Source organism: Balaenoptera borealis (genome assembly GCF_965194805.1).
Source record: "Balaenoptera borealis genome assembly, chromosome: 15".
In the NCBI taxonomy this organism is placed as follows: domain Eukaryota; kingdom Metazoa; phylum Chordata; class Mammalia; order Artiodactyla; family Balaenopteridae; genus Balaenoptera; species Balaenoptera borealis.
Genome location: NC_138871.1, coordinates 82,931,197 through 82,952,162, shown reverse-complemented (window position 1 = coordinate 82,952,162; position 20,966 = coordinate 82,931,197). Strand labels below are relative to the sequence as shown.

The window sequence follows — 20,966 nt, the reverse complement described above, 5'->3', positions numbered from 1 at the left end:
GGCTCAGACTCTCACTCATGTCACTGCATGTGTTTTCCAACTGTCAAGACCTGGCTACATAAAACTGAAGTCACTCTTTAAGAATGCTTTCAGATTAAATTTATCTTCAGCTTGAAACACTGGGAATAAAAATTAATAGGAAGAAAAGTAATAATCTGTAGCATTACTTACTTCCCCAAATAATTTCCCTGGTGTTATCGGTTGATTGACTACATTAACTTTGTTCTGAAAATGAAATGTTTTTCGACTAGGGTACAAAGAAAAGATAGGTAGCATGATGAAAAGAGCATGATTTGGGTTCAAAATCCAGCCTTGTGTATTACCAACTGTGTGACCTTGGGCAAGTCAGTTAAAACTTACCTGAATCTCTGCTTCCTCAGGTTACAAATGAGCATATGTAAAAGCACGTTTCCAATGGATACAAGGAATTATAAAAAGTGTGATCAGATAGTAATAAAATTAGACTTCTTTCATTGCTTTACTTTTTTTTTTTTTGAAAGAGTGGAAGGTATATATCTACATGAATGTATTTTCTTCCAAGAGTTTGTGGAAAGCTTATTCTTATGGTGTAGTAATCCTCAGAACACTTTTGACTCCCAAACTGGGGATTGATAGAGTGCTTGCTTATGAAACACTTGACTTTGTATGACATGATTTTATAGTCACATCCTTTTGTACTCATTTATTTTTATCCCCATTGATAAGTCACTCCATTTATTTCCTTGCCTTGTCTTTGAATGCTTTTTGGCTCTTTGCAAAAATCAAATCCATTCTCAAAGTTCGAAGATTTGACTTCAGTGAAGAAATCCTTAAGTCTATTCCTCCACGTCTTAAATCAGTCCTTTGCGTATTGTGAGCAATAACCATGTACAGGATTTACCTTTCCCCCTGGGCTGCTTTGTAAGAGAGAGAATTTGCATTAATTGGATGCTTACTTCATGCCATGCTCTTTCTATGTAGGTGTAGCTCATGCGCATCTGATTTTATCTTCATAATAGTATTGCAAGATAGATAACATTATCTCTAAAGATAAAGACTCTGAAACATAGATATTTTAACTTGTTCTCACCTACCTGATACACAGGGGTGCTAGAATTAGACCTCAATTTCCTCCGTGTCCAAAGTCTGTGTCCTTTTTCAGCCACACTAGGCTTCTTCTTCATCCATGAAGATACGCACACCAAATAACCAGCCTCATCATTATACAGTCACACCTTCTTCCCTTATTTGTTCATTCAACCATATTTGTTGAGCACCTTTTGTGAATGTGGTCCTGATGGGGACCCATGAGAGATCCACTCAGACTTCCTTGGCTCTGTATGTCCAAAGTATTCCATTTCCCCAGTGATTCAAAGTACCACAATAACATCACATGTTTAATAATTGTTAGAAATGAATATGATACAAAATTAATTCTTTACATGCCACAAATCAATAATGCTTTGTCCTCAGAACAACCATAAGGATACTTTAGTTGGATTCAGATAAGATTAAAAAGGAGGTCTAGAATAGAAATATATATATATATATATATATATATATACACATATATATATTGAATTATATTTGTCTTCTGGCTTTTATTATACTATTGGAGATATAATTCTGTGTATCAAAAGTAACACAATTCATCTCCTACATTGAGCCAAGCTATAACAACAGAACTAGCTTTAGCTTCCCACTTGAAAAAAAAAAAAGTCAAACTAACAAAATATATGAGGCAATGGTTTTCAAGGCACTGAACATCAGGCAACTAAACACAATGATCCATGAGAGACAGAAAACAAATGAGGTAAGCCCTACAATGTTTCCAGTTTACCACCTTGAGATAGTTTGCAGACTATGCTACAGGAGGAAGGAACCTAGGCAGAATGTGGTGAACTTCTTGGGTAGGGAAGCAAAGATGAGATTTCAGAGAAGCCAAAGAAGTCAGGATTTGTAGGACAGAGTACTGAAGAGGAAGATATGAAGAGAGAGAGAATCCTGGAGAAATGCAAAGGAGCTTCTTTAAGTTTTCACCAGAATATTGATCCAGACAAGCATGTGAGTAAACTACCCAAGACTGGAGAAAGAACCATCCAAAGAATTAATGGAAACAGGGCTCAGCACTTACATATGGCTGGAAATAGTACCTGTTTCCACCAGCCAGATTGGAAAAACTCAGTGTACCCTGGGCTTTGGGTAGAATACTCAGGAAAGTCATGGCTCAGTAATGGAGAGTAAGCCCTAAATTTCTCTGGATGTACCTAATGAATGACAAAAATAAGACTCTGAAGGATCAAACTTTTTCCAAATAATTGCATCACAGAATAAAGCTCAAGAATGTTTACAAGAGTGTAAAAAAAAAAAAAAGTATCTAACAAGGTAATATTTATAATGTTTTCCATCCAATCAAAGATTCTGACCCAGAACTGACACAAAGGTTTAAATTAGCAAACAAAGACATTAAAATAGTTATTATAAATGTATTTCAAGTATTCACAAAGTTAGAGACATGGAAGAATTTTTAAAAGCCAAATTGAACTCCTAGAGAGAAAAATGATAACACTGGATAGGATTAATGTCATATTAGACGTTTCAGAAGAAAAGATAGTGAACCTAAAGGCACAGAAATAGAAACAACTAAAACAAACCACTGATAGAATAATAATTTAAAAACTAAAAAGAACAGAACATTGATGAGCTGTAGGAAACTTTAAGCAACTCAATATATATTTTGTAGTCCCTGAATTAGAGAAGAAAGCAAAGGGAACAGAAAAAATATTTGAAAAAAAATGGGCAAAAATTTTTTTGAATTTGATGAAGCTATAAACCTACAGATCTAAGAAATATGAAGAAAACTACACCAAGGCACAATAATCAAATTGCTCAAAACCAGCAATAAACACAAGCTCTTAAAAACAACCAGGAAAAAAAAAATAGACACATTTTATACAAAGGAACAAAGATAAGAGTGACAGAGACTTCTCATCAGAAGCAGAGCAAGCAAGGAGACAGGGTAGGAACATCTTAAAAGTACTGATAGAAACAAAATGTCAGCCTTGAATTCTATACCCGGCAAAAATATATTTCAAAAACCAAAAGTGAAATAAAGACATTTTTGGAAAAACAAAAGCTGAAAGCCTCATCACCAGCAGACACACACTCTAAAAATGTTAAAGGAAGTCTTTCAGGCTTCCTTTCAATCTTTTAGGAAAATAATATCAAATGGAAATATGAGTCTAGGCAGAGGAATAAAGAGCAATAGAAATGCTTACTACCTGGGAAATAGATGGTTTTTTAATTATGGAAATCACTTTCCATGATAACTGACTGTAAATAAAAATAATAACATACAGAATAACATGTATAAGTAAAATGTATGACAACAATAGCATGAAGTCTGAGAGAGGAGGAATGGAAACATATTGTGTTAAGGTTCTTATACTATATTCAAAGTGGCACAGTATCACTTATATGTAGATTGTGATGTTAAAGGTGTACTTTTAAATCCTATAGCAACCACTAAAATAACAAAACAAAGAGTTATAGCTAAAAAACCAAGAGAGGAGATAAAATGGAATTATGAAAAAATGCACAATTAATCCAAAGTGAAGACAAAAAAGAAGAAAATGGGAGCAAAAGACAGTTGGAATTCTTTTTTTTTTAAATTTTAAATAGCAAGATGATAGACTTAAACCCAAACACATAAACACATTAAATTTAAATAGCCTAGAAATCTCAATTAAAAGGTAGAGGTTGTCATAGTTTACAAAAAAGAAATATCCAGCTATATGCTGCCTACAGAAACACACTTTAAATATAAAGATACAAATAGGTTAAATGTAAAAAGATATAAGAAGATACAAATACTAACACTACTCAAAATAAAGCTATACTGGCTATATTAATATCAAAAAATATATATTTTAAAGGAAAGAATATTATTGGGAATAAAGAAAATAATTTCATAATGATAATGATAAAGCACATGAAAGTCTTATAGACTGAAAACTAAATACATTGCATAGAAAAATTAAAGGCGACCTAAAAATTGGAGAGATATACCCTGTTCCTGGGTCAGAAGACTCAGTATTGTTAAGATGTAAATTATCCCCAAATTAACCTATTGATTCAATGCAATACCAATCAAAACTTCAACAGGCATTTTAGTAGTAATCAATACATTGATTCTAAAATTCATGTGAAATCATACAGGACCTAAAACAGCCAATATAAGTTTGAAAAACAATAACAAAGTTGGAAGACTGTCACTCCCTGATTTTGACTTATTGTAAATCTGCAGTGTGGTATTAGTTCAAATATAGAAAAGTATAGATCAATAGAACATAATAGAGTCCAGAAATTGACCCATAGATATTTGGATAATGAATTTTCAACAAAGATGCAAAAGCAATTCAATGGAAAAGGGATAGTCTTTTCAATAAATGATGCTGCAACAATTTGATATCCATATGCAAAAATAAACTTAAGTCCATGTCCTGCGCCATATGCAAAAATAACTCAAAACAGAAGATCAACTTACAGATAGAAACTAAAACAATAAAACTTCTTGTAGAAAACCTTTGTGAGCTTTTGTTAGGCAAAGATATGACACTAAAAACAGGATCCACAAAAGAACAAATTGATAAGTTGGACTTCATCCAAATTAAAAACCTTTGCTCTTTGAAAGACTTAGAGAATGAAAAGAAAGACCCGAGAAAAGGGAAAAAAATATTTTAAAAGCATATACCTGACAAAAGACTTGTATCCAGAATACATAACAAATCTTCAAAACTCAATAACAAGAAAACAAAGGATTCAAAAACAACAACAACAAAACAAAAACTGAGAAAACTATTTGAAGATGCATGTCACTAAAGAAGATATAAGCACATGGAAAATAAGAACATGAAAAGAATCTCTATATTATTAATCATTATGGAAATGCAAATTAAAACCACAGTGAGGCAGCACTACACACCTATTAGAATTGTTAAATTAAAAAGAATGACCCTACCAGGTGTTGGTGAGGATACGGAACTCGCATACACTGCTGGTGTGGTGTAAAATGGTGGAACCACTTTAAGAGCTAGATTCTTAAAAAGTTAAACTTGCATCTACCATATGACCCATTGTAACCCTATTTATCTATCCAAGAGAAAATAAAGCACATGCCCATGAAACGATTTGTTCAAAAACGTTCATAGCAGCTTTAATTGTAATAGACGAAACCTGGAAATAACTCAAATGCCAATAGCAGGTGAATGAATAAACAAACCTAGTATACTCATACAATGGAATAAGAGGAACCAAAATATTGCTGTACAATGACTGAATCTGAAAATAATTATGCTGAGTGAAAGAAGGCAGACTACAGAGCACATACTGTATGATTCCATTTAGATAAAATTCTAAAAAATGTGAATTAATGTATAGTGAGAAGAAGCACATCAGTGTGGAGGGGAGAGGTACAAAGAGATGCAGTGCAGGAAAGAGAGATTACAAAGGGGCATGAGGAAATTTCTAGGTGATGGATATTTTCATTATCTTGATTGTGGTGATGGTTTCACAAGATACACACACACACACACACACACACACACACATATATGCCAGAACTTATCAAGTCTGTGTTTTAACTATGTTTAGCTTACTGTAAATAAAAATAATTAGTATGGTTTTTAAGAACAAGTCTATTTAAAAATGCAATCCATCTTTTAAAAATCACATTTCCAGTAGACTCAAAAAACAATTTTCTAATGAAATATTGATTCAATTGTCCAAAATAAGCCACAGGATATGAATGTTAAACAGCTATGCTAGTTCTAGTTGGCATAAAGCTAGACAGCCTGAAGGAAAAGCAATGACAGCTTCGCTGAACAGAACTCAGCAGAGCAAAAAGTCCCTCCAGACCTAACAGTGTCCCTCAGAACTGTTTTACAGTGGGAGGAAAGGCAGCTCTTTCTAGTGCCTTGGTGTGTATTCCTTAGCACTTGGAAGGCCTACTGTCTTCCAGAAATGCACGTAAGGAACTGACCTGCGGGTAGATGGGCATGTGGGGAAGCTGCAGAAAGAGAAAAGCTCTCACAAACCCAACCATAAAGTCAACACAGAGAAAAGGAGAGGGAAAGTTATGCCTCCCCAGTCACACAGTTCAGTGGTCCCCATGAAATGTGCAGAAGAGCTTCGAGGTGTGACAGTGGGATGGGGCATTTAGCCCTGAAAGGCTGGGAGGCCCGGAATCCTTACGTGATTAACCCCACCGCCATGTCAGAAGTAAAACCCAGTCCTGGCCCTCATTCCTCTCCTGTGTCCTTGCACAGCCCTCTGAAGTGCGAGAGGCAGCACAAAGCCTTGGGGAGCAGTGACCCGAGGCTGGCCCCAGAACACCCACGTCTTATTCTTCATCTTTCATGACTTCCCAACTTCTGTTTCTTGACTCTCCTTCTAATTTGCTGTTTCCTTCTCTCTCTTCCCTCTCTCATTCCTCACATTTCCTCCTTCCTTTCAATCTCCTTTAAATGATATCTGAACAAAGCAGGAAATACATCAATGAAGTATGTGAAGAACACTTTTTCAGCAAATATTTACTAAGGAGCTTCAATGTCCCAGAAACTGTGGTGGGCACTTGGGTGAGCAAGTGAAGAATGAACAACTCACTGTGAAACCAAAGGGATCAATGGGAAATGATGCATTGCAAATGATCCACATATGTGCAAAGCACATGTAAATCAATGATGGTGGCAGCCCTGGGAAAAGACAGACAGCCTTGCCCCCGACCCCTGCCCCGAATAGTCAGGGAAGAAGAAACATTTGAGCATTTGAAGAAAGAGTAGGAGTTTGTCAGTCCAACAAGAAGCGGGTGGTCAGAAAAATGGCGGCATTTCATGCAACAAAGCAAGTGCAAAAGCAAATAGTGGAAATGGGAAGTTTCTATGATTATCAGGCAGAAATCCAGTAGAGTTAGAATTAATGAATTTATGGCTAAAGTGGCTCTCCAGATACTGGTTAAATACTTCCTAGATCTAGGCCTGTGCAAGCTGCTAGCTTAGGACCATAAATTTTTTTTCTCTGTAAAATAAGGAGCTTGACTAAATTTATCACTAACCTTGGCTTTAATTCTGTGACCCCATGACACTCGCACATGTTGGCAGTAGCGTCTCTGGTCTCTCCTTGTACGTGTGTGCACCTGTCGGCCTGACACATTCATTGTATCTTTTAAGCGTATGGGTGATAAACCATCTCTCACATAAATAGAATCCACAAGCAAACCTCTTCTTTGAAGCCAGAGCAGGTTTTGGCCCAAAGCCTGGTCTTTAGATGTAGTCAAGGACAAAGAGGAGTGACCTAAAAGCAGTGCAGTCAAAGGAGATGATAGATTTGACATCCGCACAAGTTTGCCAGCACCGTTACATGCTACTCACAACGCAACAGGCATATAGTATAGGTAACTGCTCACTCCTTGTGTCCTCCATCATCCTTGTTTTCAGGGAGGATAACAGGATAATAGAAGATTCGGCAGAAGACCTGCAAAGGACCGTATGCTAGGCAAGAACATTCTCTCTGGTTTGTGCCTACTTCTACTGACCCATTCTGCGATCCCAAGCCCCCAGCCTGCCTGCTATAATGCAGAATTGCACATGTTAGAATTAGGAGTTCCAAAATCCCATATTACAAAGAGAAATCTTCTTAGGAGGCCTAAGAAATGGATTCCAGACTGAGTCATGCAGCAAATTGTAGCCCCTTAGTATAACTCTGGGCTTCTTCTAGGAATCAATGTGAAAGAGATAAAAAAGCACGGGTCATGGAACCAGTCAGACCCAGGCTAGAAATCCAGTTCTTCCCTTTCCTGGCTGAACAGTGCTTAGCAGGATGGCTGCTTTCTCTTCATTTCCTTTTCAAGTGGGAATAATAACATCTAGTGCAGAGGATTGCTGAAAGGATTGGGGTTAATGCCTGTGAAGGGCTTGGCATGGTGCCTGGGAGGTATTAAGCGCTCACTGAGTCCAGGATAATATATACACTGCATGAGGCCTCATCTGTGTCTTTCCGGTGACATATAATAAAGGCATATTTCTGGTGGAGGTGGAGTTATGAAGTTAACATAGGTGGAAAGTGAAATATAGTCCAACTGCCCTTGAAAATCCCTTCAAAAGATTCCATGGTAGAGACCAGCACATTCTCACTCGAACACAGCCATGTGGTTTTCTTTTCCAACCCAGCGATGTAACAGATCACCTTTTATTTGGTTGCCCACCAGATAAAGTCATTGGTTTCTGTTTAGAGACAATATTCTACCCAGGTTGTAAAGAGTTGTAGAGTTCAGGCAGCTGGCAAAAGAAAGAGCAGATGCTTTGTTTCTTCCTCTGCCTAAAAAAGGTAATAACAACCATGCAATCTTAGGTGTCTGCCCTCCTCACAACGTTTTCATGAGGGTCGAATAAGAAAATGCAGGGGAGGGGGAAATCTATATTTGGCTGTAAGATACTTATAAGTTAAAAATGCTAAATAGATCTGTCTTCATGCAGTTGACAGTAAAGCACTCCAGAAATTCCTGATTGCAATAAAGAAAACTGAAATAAAGAAGATTTAAAATGTCACGGGTGATACCAGTCACCTCTAGTGGCAGTCCAAATTTAGTTCTGTAAATAGAAGGCCAGGGGGATTTAGAGATGCCTAGCCTGATTGTAGACAGCCAAGTGTGATTTTGCCTAAGGAAAGTGAAACTGAACTATTGTATTGATTCTTTCTCTATGGGCAGAATGGAGAGGTATCCGCCTGGAGGTCAGACCAGGGAGAATCCAAGAGCAAGGTGAAGTGAGTGTTAACACAAATTCTCTCTAGCTGCTGAGAAACTTAAAGAGCTTTTCCTATCTCTTGAAGCTACCCTTTTCCAACAGGTCTAATGTGCATTTTTAAAAACACTTACCAGCTCTAAAATCCAGATGCATCTGAAGTGAGAGAGACTGAAAATTACTGTCAGCAAGGCAGTATTAATATTGTAATTGTCACTGACTGTGCATTCATGAACTTGGACTTGGCTACTCATATTGTTTTCGCTTCAGCGTCTAAAACATTATAAAATAGTCTTTTCAATAAGTTTAAAATAAAAATTCAAAGTGGTAAAGAAACGGTGTATCATCACGTGATGACAGCATTCTTGTCCTCTTCCTCCTTTTCCTCCTTCTCCATTTCCCTCCTCCTCCTGCTTCTTGGTGGTTCTTCTTCCATTTGGTGGCCTCTTAAGTGAGAAGAAATACAGTTATCCTACAGAAGAGATGTCGCTGAATTACACTCAGTTTTAAGATTCTTCAGTTTCCCCCTCATCCTGGTTCTAGACCCATGGAACCACTTCTAATTATAACTTAGCTTCCCAAATACCTGTCACTAAAAGGGGAGACTAGACATACATTAGACATGAGTATCCTACAAAAGGTATCCTTCCTTGTACATCAGTAATAACAAGGTCTGGTTTTCATTTCCATTGCCTGAAGTTTTGACGGGCAGCTTGAGAACCCCTGAGTCTTATCACTTAAGGGCGCTTTGGCAAAACACAGACTCTCAACCGGAAAATCTGTAAGGAAGATGCCAAACCATGGTGATCTCATCGCATTTCTGTCCCTTTGCAAGGCTCTGCTTGGGCAGCCAGCCTGGCTCCTATAGGACACGGCTGTCCTCTCTCTCTCCCCACACACCTCTATCTTAACACTTAGTGCAGCCTCTTGCGTTAAATCTCCCTTATGTGTCAGTCCTGCCATTTGCCTTCACATTGAATCTTGCCCTCTCCTTCCCCTGATTTGTGTGGCAGGAAGGCTGACCCCATTCAGGCTCCATTTCCCGGGTCCTCGTTCAGATGCTTCAGCTTGGATTCTGTCAACGTGAGGGAATGACAAGCCATGGGAGGGGGAGAAAAAGGGCAAAGCCAGAACTTTGTCTCCTCTGTGCTTTGTCTCAAAGGGTGTTCCCGGCAGCAGCTCACTCTGTCTGCTCTATATCCAGCTCCCCCAGGGAAGCTTATGGTTTCAGCTTGTGCCAGGGGACCCCTGCTCCCTTACTCTGGTCACTCCACCTCCTCCCTTTGTCCTTCCAGCTGAGAGGTGGGAGCTTTTTACTGCTGTTTCCAATTTCTGTATTGCCCCTCCCCTTTCTGCTTTTCACCCTTGCATAATCCATTTCCTATAACACCCTGACCGGCTTGTTTCCCTGCTTGGACCATGACAGATACCTACAGGTCTGTATCCCCAACAGGATTATGAGCTGCTGGAAGTCAAGAACCCCACTGCACACCTCTGCACCCTTACATTTGAGTGGGAACTTGATAAATCATTGTCCAATTGAATTGAAACTGTGTCACATGAAATCTAAGCTGACAGAACTGATAGACCTGAGATGTCGTTGTTCTTGTGTTGCGCAGCTTGTGGGATCTTCTCCCAGCAGGGATGGAACCCGGGCCACGGCAGTGAAAGCCTGGAATCCTAACCACTAGGCCACCAGGGAACTCTCGTTGTTCATTTTAAATGGAAAAATTTGTTACTATAGTTAAAATATGACTTGCTTTAAGAAAATCACATGTTCATGTCCTTTCTGGGATCACAGGTACCTGTAAAATCATTTCCTTTGAAAAAATCACTGAACATTAACTGAGTACCTATTAGGCACCTTAAGGAGATGATTTATAGTTCCCACCACTAAGTTCTGCGGTGTGTAGTACTCGTCCCATTTAACAGATGATGAACTTGCTTTACAGAGATGTTGAGTAACTACTCCAAGTTCACACACTTGGCTTGTAACTTAGTCAACATGTACTCCAGTAATGCTCAAACTTTAAGCACTGTAAAAATCAAATATTTGTAAAAGAAAAAGAAAAAAAAAAAAAAAGCAAGGCCCAAAGTCCATACCTAGAGAATCTAATTTAGCAGGTCAGGGTGTGGCCCATTTTTAACATGCACAGTGTAATTATTCATTTATAACATCCCTGCCTGATTCTGATGCATTCTCAATCACACCTTGAGAAATACTGAGCTAGAACATAAGGAAAATACATCTGTGTTAATTTAGTTCACTGACACACACCCCCAAATCCTAGCCAAGGGCCTGGTACCTAGGCAATGATCAATAAATTATGGTAGCATTAATAAATGAATGAATAACTTAACCATTTCTGCCTGAATTCAAATCCTGAATATTTTCTATTACCTTTCACTAGCTCTTATTTTAGACATCATGCCAAAGCTTATTCATTTATTAACTCACTCAGTGAACATTGGCTTAACCCAACCACTCTGTTGACTCCTCTTACTGAAATTTGTATTATTTTCCTTATTTTTTAGGTGGGGAAACTAAAGCCCAGAGAGGTAAAATGGCTCGTACAGGACCACCCAGATCAGCTCAGTGATGACACAACTAGAACTACTTATAATTTTTTATTTTCCTGGTGCTGTTCTAGATTGAGTCTGTAATATCCACATAATGATGAAATGGGTGCACTTGTTGACCACCTTTAACTACAAAACAATTTAGCATCATCTCATTTCCCCTCCATGACGGTAGCAAGGTCATTGAAAATTAAATATGTCAGTGATATGGCAAGCCATGCAGCCATGAAATGGTTGGGTCATTTAACCTAGCTTACCTCTTATCTGAGCCTGAAATTTCCATATTTGGAGGAACTCCATTTGTTTCTGGATTGTCCTTATTTTCCCAGAGTCATTTTTTAAGTATAACTATTTAATATGGAAAAGCATTACTATTCACTCTGGAGATAAAAAAAGGGGGGAGGCGGGGAGAACACTTGATGGATTATATATTAGTTCAGCTGTAATCTAAGATCTCATTTTTATTCCTTTAACTGATAAACAGACCACTAAACCATGATAGATTTGACTTTTGTTGAAGAACAAAAATATTTAAAATGACCACAACATTAAACTTTCCAAATATTTGCAGCAATATCTTTTTATAAACTCTAGTATTACTCTTGAGTATTATCACATTTGACATAATTATCCCTTGTAAATACCTCAAACTTGTAATGACATCCTTTCAAGAATTATTACTAATTATTATACTTGACATGACAAATTAAACATGTTGTTTGACATAATTACACTAAATAATTCAAAATGCTAATTATGCTTAGAAATAGCAATTAGCATAATTAAAGAAAAAAAAAAAAAACAAACTGCTGGAAATTTCAATACAAATTCCAGTATCACAAGCTGGAATTTTTTAGAAGATTTTAATAAAGATTGACTGATGTGACTTATAAAATTGTATCTTTAATCAGGAATGATGAAACATTTATAAAGGTTTTATAAGTCCTGGAAGAGACAATAAGAAAATAAAAGAGGGGGCTTCCCTGGTGGTGCAGTGGTTGGGAGTCCGCCTGCCAGTGCAGGGGACGCGGGTTCGAGCCCTGGTCTGGGAGGATCCCACATGCCGCGGAGCGACTGGGCCCGTGAGCCACAACTACTGAGCCTGCGCGTCTGGAGCCTGTGCTCCGCAGCGGGAGGGGCCGCGACAGTGAGAGGCCCGCGCACCGCGATGAAGAGTGGCCCCCGCTTGCCACAACTGGAGAAAGCCCTCGCACAGAAACGAAGACCCAACACAGCCAAAAATTAATTAATTAATTAATTAATTTTAAAAAAAAGAAAAAAGGAGGAAGACCTCGATGTTGTATGAAGGGCAAAGTCTATAGAGGTAGCCAGACTTGAGTATGAACTCAGACCTGGCCACCGTTAACTGGGTAACTCTAGTTTAGAGATGGAGTCTTTCTGAACATTTTTCCTCTGCCAATGGGGGTTATATTTGCCTCCAGGCCTGATGTAGAAATCAATATTGAAGAAATTTTAGCACTCCTAGGTTCATTGCAGCACTATTCACAAGAGCCAAGGTATGGAAACAACCTAAGAGTCCATCAAAGGATGAATGGATAAAGAAAATGTGGAATATACACACAGTGGCCAGAAAAAGGAAGGAAATTCTGCCATTTGCAACAACATGGATGAACCCTGAGGACACTACACCAGGTGAAATAAGCCAGTCATCGAAAGACAAATATGGCATCATTCCACGTGTATCAAGTATAAAATAGTCAAATGCATAGAATCAAAGAATGGAATGGTGGTTGCCAGGGGCTGGAGAGAGGGGAAAGTGAGGAGCTACTGGTCAACATGCGTGAGGTTTCAGTTCAGTAAAATGCATGAGCTCTAGAGACCCACAGAACAACAGCAATGGTCAACCCATGGTCAACAACAATGTATTGTGCACCTAAAAACATGTTAAGAGGGTCGATCTCATGTTGTGTTCTTAGCAGAATAAAATAGTTTTTTCTTTTTTTTAAAGAATAGACTAAGGATATAAAATGCCTGACACAGCACATGACCCCTAGGAAGGGCTCAGAAAAATTCAGGTTCCATATACCCTACTCATTAAAGGTAGAAATATGTTGGATGTGGTATCCTAGGCTACTTGGAGAAAAAATAAGGGAGATATTGTGGAAGGTAGTTATCAAAAAAAAAAAAAAAATCAACAACCTGAAAAGGAGGGGAAATGATCTCTAATGTATAAAGGTAGTTATCCAAAAAAAAAAAAAAAATCAACAACCTGAAAAGGAGGGGAAATGATCTCTAATGTATAAGTTTGTGAGGATAAGGTGAGGTGGTATTTGTAAAGATAACTACCAAAGTGCCCGGCACAGCTCTTCATAAATGATAGCTTCTTTTCCCCTTTATAAAAACAGATTTTTTATTGAACTATAGTTGATTTACAATGCTGTGTTAATTTCTGCTGTACAGCAAATTGATTCAGTTATACATATACATACCTTCTTTTTTACATTCTTTTCCATTATGGTTTATCACAGGCTAGTGAATATAGTTCCCTGTGCTATACAGCAGGACTTCGTTGTTTATCCATCCTATATATGATAGTTTACATCTGTTAATCCCAGACTCCCAATACAACCCGCCCCCACTCCCCCCTTTAACCTGAGCCTGAAAAGTTTAGACCTGTCCAAAATGAATAAGTTGAATGGGGATTTGAATTCAAGTCCGAGACTGATGTAGCCGCTTTGCATGATGTTGTACTGTCTTTAAGGGGGCAGGTCTGCCCCAGTCAAGACCCCTCCTTAACTGGCTCTTCTGGGTGTGTCCCATCAGCCTCTGTCCAGGCTCCAGCCGCCCCGAGGCTCCACTTCAGAGACACCGCTCTGCTTGGCTCTCCTGGGGAATGTCCGGACTGGTGAGGTAGACACCACTTTTATTTGGATCTTGACAATTTTCTTCTTATTTGTAAAACACTGTGATAAAGTAACTTTGTGTCTAAGACAGACAGCTTATCAGACATCTCATCAAGGAAGAATAACTGTCAAGGCACTTATTATTTTTTTTTTCAAGATAAAAAGATAGAGATGGACTCTTATTATGATGTAAATGAGCTGACTGGCAGGAACTTGCTCCCTGGGAAGGTTGGGGAAGGGCTTGACTACAGGGCTCTAGAGGTGGAGATTGCAGACACAGGTCTGTCAGCCAAGGAAGTGATTAAAGACTGGACCACTCATCCTACCCGATACCTTGAACTCCACAGTGCAAATGGGTTCCTGCAGTCAAAATGAGAGAAGAACAAAACAACGTGGGCACACAGTTTTAAAGCCTTACTGTGTGCAAATAACTTTGCTAAGTACTTCATGGGGGAGAACAAGGTGAGGTTATTACAATCATGTTGAAAAGACACATTTCCTTATAATTTTATCCTGGGGACTCAGGCATAAAGAACATGGTACAGACAAAGAATCAGGAGAAATGATTTAGGTACTAAGAAAGAGAGATGGTGATTTAATCTATTAATCATATATGTGTGTGTGTGTGTGTGTGTGTGTGTGTGTTAACAGTTCCCAGCCTTTAAGGAAGATGGGGGAGTAGGGAGAAACCAATTCTGGAGACAAAGAGGATGAGACACCTGTCTCTGCCACTTACTAGCTGGGTGACCTGGGGAAACTTTCTTAACTTCTCTGAGTCTGAAGTTACTCGAATATAAAATGGGTGAGGGTCACAGAATTGTTAGAATCAAATGTGAAGGGCCTCCTTCCACTGCTCCTCTTGTCCCCCCAAGGAGTCACACTGAGATGCCTTTCTGCAGGTCTCATTTTGCTCCTTTCCTCTAAACCACCACCATTTTTCCAGCAACCTAAGTGAACACACTTAGGATTAATTCTTCACCAATTTCAAGGGTATAGGGTCCCCACCTTTTCTGGGGTAAGTACATACTACAAGAAACATCCCAATTACAGAAATGTTAACTGTAGAGCATAGAATTTGGAGGCAGAAAACTCGGGTTTGAGCCTGGTTTTGCCAATTTCATGGTGTGTAGTCTTGGAACCATCACTCAACTTTCCTGAGCTTGGGCTCCATCATTAGTAGAATATCAGACTGTCGTAGCACAGTGAGAGAGAGGAAACCCAGACATGGAGATAAAAGGTAAGAGAGATCACTCGATGAATCCAGTTGAGAGCAAAGTCAGAGGCGGTGGGGATGGAGACAAGATGACAGAAGCAAACAACAACAAAAGCAACAAATTCTTAAAGAAGAGCAGACAAGACCATTCCACTGGCCAATGTGGGGACCTGGGCAGGGGAAGAAGTCAAGTGTGGTTGGCAGGTCTGCATGAACAGGGAGAGGAAGGCAGATGGGAGGGAAGGGAGATGTTTGGAGACAGAGACTGGGTTTCGGGGTTGATGTGCTGAATCATAATGCAGCAGGGTGTTCGGTTAATCATTTAGGCTGCCTTGGCATTAGGGATGTAATTATGGATGGTCTTTGCATTGACGTGATAGCTGGAATGAGTTCTCCAGAGCAGAATGGTATAAAGAAAGGGGAGCACAGAGTTCTAGCAGCCATTGCAATGGGATGAGGCAAACATGAAGCCAGTGAAAAGTGCAGAGAAGCAGGATTAGAGAAATATTAAGTGACCAGCGTGGTGCATTGCCCTAAAGCCTAGAGACCAAAGCAGGGGAGCAGAGGATGATAAATATGGGGGGGCGGTTAGTGGAGAGAGAGACACTGTTAAGAGCAGTAGAGATATGGAGGAGAAGAGATGGAGGAAAGGTGCCTGCCCAGGCCATGGGGTAACCATGGCAGCCTTAAAGGGCTTTCTCTGTTCTGCCCTTGCCCTTGAAGGCAGGCCAGTCAGCCAAGCTCTTCACACCCAGTAAAAACAAGAACAGCCCCCATAGGCTTTGTATGCTGGGTTTTCTATGAGCTTTTTTCTCAGAACGGATCCATTTGCCCGATCATAAAAGAGGTAGAAAATGCCTACTTCAGACAACTACTCAATATCTACTGCCCTAACCAATTTCCCATGTACGTTTATAAGCCAAGTTGCCATTTTCTGCTCCTGTGCCCATTCTCCCCTGGTTTCTTAGTCTAGTGTGGATGGCGCCTCCAGTTTCCTCGCATTCTGGCTTCTTCAGATTTACCTCCTGACGTTTTGTATCCTGGCTTTCCTTACTAGCTCCCGGGCAACAAAGCTCCAGTTGGTGCCTCTTCCGGGTCTGAGCTGGGAAGATACACACCAATCTATCTTCAGTTCAGTACAGAATCCACGCACAGGAGGATTAGGGATGAGTGTGAAGTGACGCTCAGAGGATATGTATGAATGCTGCAGCGTTTTGCTCCAGACAGAACGGCCAGGAGGAAAAACATTGCACAGAAGTGGCAGCCTCTTTTAGAAATGCTGGTTTGTTTTGACTTGTGTTTTCTAAATTGGAGGAAACATGAGCGTGTTATAAGGTCAAAAAAAAAAAATGTCAGAGGAAATAAAGAATTTAAATGTGTTAGAGAGCTGGAGAGAGAGTGAGCAGGCAGACAACCTGGGAGAACATCAGCAGAGGAAGGTCTTAGAGGAAGAAACCCCATCTTGTATAAGGTAGTAAATGCCAATTATCCCCCAGGGATTGCTGACGTAAGAATGAGAGGATGGGAGTAGAGAGGGAATTATTGGGATGCAGGAGGAAGTTAGGTTCCTCCAAGTTTAGCCTGGGAATCTGGGATACATCAAATACAACAGAAGTGAGGAAGAGTGGGAGGGCTGGAAGAAGGCAGAAAGTTTCTCCAACACTTTCAGCATTTATATCCGTTAGCATATTAAGTTAGCCTAGCATTAACCTAGGTGTGTTCTCACGACTGAGAGAAGTTAAATAACTGTCCTTGACATCAAATTTTCGTCTGTGACCCAGCCAAAATTTGAATCTGGGTCTGTCTAACTCCATAGATTACATTTTTCCATTTATTTTTTTCTCTCCCCTTATTTACCCATGCTTCTTCCTGCTGCTGTCAACAATTTTTTTGTTAATGAATTTAAATAAGGTCAAGTGTTCTTTTATGGTGTCCTGAGCTACCAGCCAAGAAAAGTCTTTGCAAACCAATAAATAAGAAACTGATTTTATTTTTTGGAATCAAAAGAATACAAATCAAAAAGTTTCTTCCTCTTGGATTTCCTTCCTCAGCTGAGTGCCACCATGTTTCCAGTAGATCAAGTTGGAAATCTACGAGTCATCCTGGACTCCTTCCCACAGGGACACGTCCCATGACACTACCTCCTAAACATCTCTAAAATCCAGCCCTGCTCTCCCTTCCTGGTTCATAGCCCCAACTTCACTTACCAAGAAGGCCTTTATGTGCTTCTCCAGTTTTTCTTCTTGCTCATTCTTATCTCCCTTCTCCCTCCCCACTATCTTACGTGGCCTTAGACATTAGGATCTGTTTCTTATCCCTCAAATTCTTCTGTACTCCCATGTTCATGATCACATGTATCCCACTTTCTGAGAGACCATCTGGCTCCCTCTTCTGTCCTGGTACACCTGTCTGACAAATATCTATTTGATTTTCAATCCCTTCTAAGGAGGCTTTCTTGACCTGTTATCTTCTTCTCTCCCCTCAAGAGAATTTTATTCAAGTCCTTGTGCAGAATTCCACGAGAGAATCTATAACGTACCTTTGCACCTACTTGCTTGTGCATCTCCTACTCTTACTAGCCTGTGAGCACCTTAAGTGCAGAAGCATTCCAATTCATCTTTGCATCCCAGGGACTGGCACATCTGTGCTGAATGAAGAAATGAATGAATCAATCAATCAATCACAATTGACCTTTGGCTGAACAACCATATATTTTTCTGGTCTACATTGGAATTTGTCATGATGTTGATTGGAATGAAAGCCTTTATAAATGCAAACCTAAAACTCTTACAAAAATTCCTTTTTTGTTTTGTTTTATTTTTTGGATGCTTTGAGCTGCCCATCAGAAACATGAGTGGGCAATTAGCATGATAGCCCCAGTGATTACTCCCGGATTCTGCAGCCCCTTAGTGGTAGGAAACAGAGGTCTTGGGGAGACTTTGTATATATTTCCTTATTAGGAAATCACAGTGATTTTTATGAAAGTCACAAAGGGAATGTTCTTACTGAGAAATCACATGCTGTAACTAATGAGGAGAGGAAAAAAATACATATTTTTAAATCTCACATACTAACACATCCGACATAGCAATAGCTTGCAGTAGTGTGTCTCTTGTCAGTGTCAGAGGCCCTTTCTCAGACATTCTCTTATGTAACCCTCACAATGGGTAGGTAACTTTTACATGCTTAACAGGTATGGAAACTGAGGCTCTGATTTCTTAAGTGACTTGTCTGAGAACATGCAGTGATGAGGAGGGAGCCAAGGCACCAGCCCAGGTCTGATTCCCACTGCTTCAGAGCCGTACCTCTTGGAGATGTACACACCATATATTGAAATCCAAATAAATAAACTTAGATGTTAGTATGAAATCATTTACATGACTACTGAAAAACATGATAGAAGCTCCTTGACTCTCCTTGATAGTCTTTTCAACAAATCCTTCAAAAAATATTTTTAAATGAAGGGAAGAAGGAGGGAAATAAAGTTTAGGACACAAAATACTCTGGTCCTAGTCCTGGCTTTGGTGACAAATTCACTGTTTGACCTTGAGTGAGTCAGTTCAGACTTGACCCCAGTCAAATAAGGTGTGTGAGCTTAATCATTTCAAAAGCACACCTGTCTCTGACTAGCTTATGTTATGGGAAAGCAGATGGCAAAACTCAAGTAAAAAAAGATTCAGGATATCTTCTCAATGACCAGTTGGTAGAATGGGAAGAATCCACAGGTAGGGATGCTAGCATCTGGTCAGCACCCAGCACCCCTCAATGTTCATTTTTAAATCAGTAAGGGAACTCATGAATCAGTTATCTATTCTTGCATTTTTAGTAGGGTTTGATTTTCAAGAAATGGGTCTTCCTGTGGATGCTTCTTATACATTGCAAGTGTCCTGGTATCTACCAATATGGGCAATGTAAATTGCTGGTATCAGGATAACATTAAAACAAGGCAAAAGAAGTTGGACAAAAGGGAACAGAATTAACAGCAGATATCAGAGAGTGACACCTCAGGTCAGCCAAGGCAGAAGGGCAAGTGTCAGGAGGGTTATTATGCATCACTGACTGAAGGAAAGTTGATATCTTTTTATTATATATTTTACTTACAATCAAATCTCGTCTTCCTTTAAAGGCAAGGATGTTGTGAATGTTACTTTTCTTCTTGGCAACTGTAAAGGAAAAGTGAATCCACATGGCTTAGGAGTTCAGTGGAAGAGTCTTTTGAATGGCTCCATATTGACCCCGATACCATGTACAGAATTCTTCCCTCCATACTATACACCATAATTACTATTGGAAGATGCCAAACTCTGTCTATTTCTATAATGCCTACCTTTCTGATCTTAATTACATACTCAATATCTCTTTCTGATCCTAGCTATTGATAATAATCTCTTTGATTGCTATTAATTCAATTGATCAGTATTTAAGCAAGATTTGTGGGTCAAGAGATTGATTCAAAACATTTAGACAACATGTTCCAATATGTAGTCTGTTCTGGGCACTGGAAGTACATTGGTAAATATGCACACAATCTCTTGTCCTTGAGGGCTTCTCTAACTAATAAAGAAGACAAGTGTGTAAAATCAAATGCCGTTTAATGTGATAAGTGCTGTGATAAAAATAGAGTGCATGGCACAGTGAATCCTAAAAGAAGGGTTACCTAATTCAGAATGAGAGAGGGTTTAGTCAGCACAGACCGTCATGCGATGATCACAAGCAACCCTAAAATTTTAGCGGTTTACAATAAGCCTGAATTTCTTGCTCATTTCACATAATGATCACAGATTGATTTAGGGTTGATTCCACAACATCTTTATTCTGGAGTCCAGGCTAAAGAAGCAGCCCCTGCCTGGAACATGTAGATCAGAAGACAAAGAGGGCATGTGGTAAAATGTCATGTTGGCTCAGAAGTGCTACTTGTCACTTTCTGTTACATTTCATTGGTCAAAGCAGGTCACATGGCCAAGGGCTGGATTTGTTTAATGCACCACATAGAGGTGTCTAATAAGGAGTGGCACTGAATATTTTAAAAAATAATAGAACCTACCACAGGGAAAATACCCTTCATCAATTATGGTTGGAGCATAAGGTAAGACAGAGGGTTAGTGAGAAATGATATTAAGGCAGAAAATAGATAATGGGGAGTTTATATTACTGAGAAGCTTGGCCTTGATCCTATGAACAATCATGCAATTGGTAGGTTTTTGCCTGGGGGAGAAGGAAGTAGTGTAGTCAGATTTCCAGTTTAAACACATCATCTTGTCTATGTTGTGGGAAATGGTTTGTAGGCAACATGCTGCTGGCAGGAGCAGAGGAAGAGAACACTCTTGAAGAGTTGATGGAAATATGAACTCAGGCAGTGAGATAGGGATGGAGAGGAAAAGAGAGAAATGAGAGCTTGAAGAGGCATGTGTCTTTGACTGCACCTTATGTAGTTTTGATCCACTCATAAGATGTACTTTTCTCCATGAAATGATACATTAACACTAGTAAAATGTCTGCTTTATTTGCAAAATACAACAAAGGAGACACATA

At 39.3% G+C, this 20,966-nt stretch overlaps 1 long non-coding RNA gene across 2 annotated transcripts in view; it reads right to left on the bottom strand.

The window, feature by feature from the left end:
- Positions 1–477: 477 nt before the first annotated feature.
- LOC309612169 overlaps positions 478–20,966 on the bottom strand; it is a 41,597-nt gene continuing 21,108 nt past the window's right edge. The window contains exons 2-3 of one of the 2 annotated variants that reach the window (XR_014235023.1): positions 19,536–19,597; positions 478–18,081 (exon numbers count right to left, since the gene is read on the bottom strand). This is a non-coding gene — a long non-coding RNA (uncharacterized lncRNA). Of the gene's footprint in view, positions 19,598–20,966 lie in introns of both variants that reach the window. The other variant, XR_014235022.1, reaches the window with a different exon arrangement.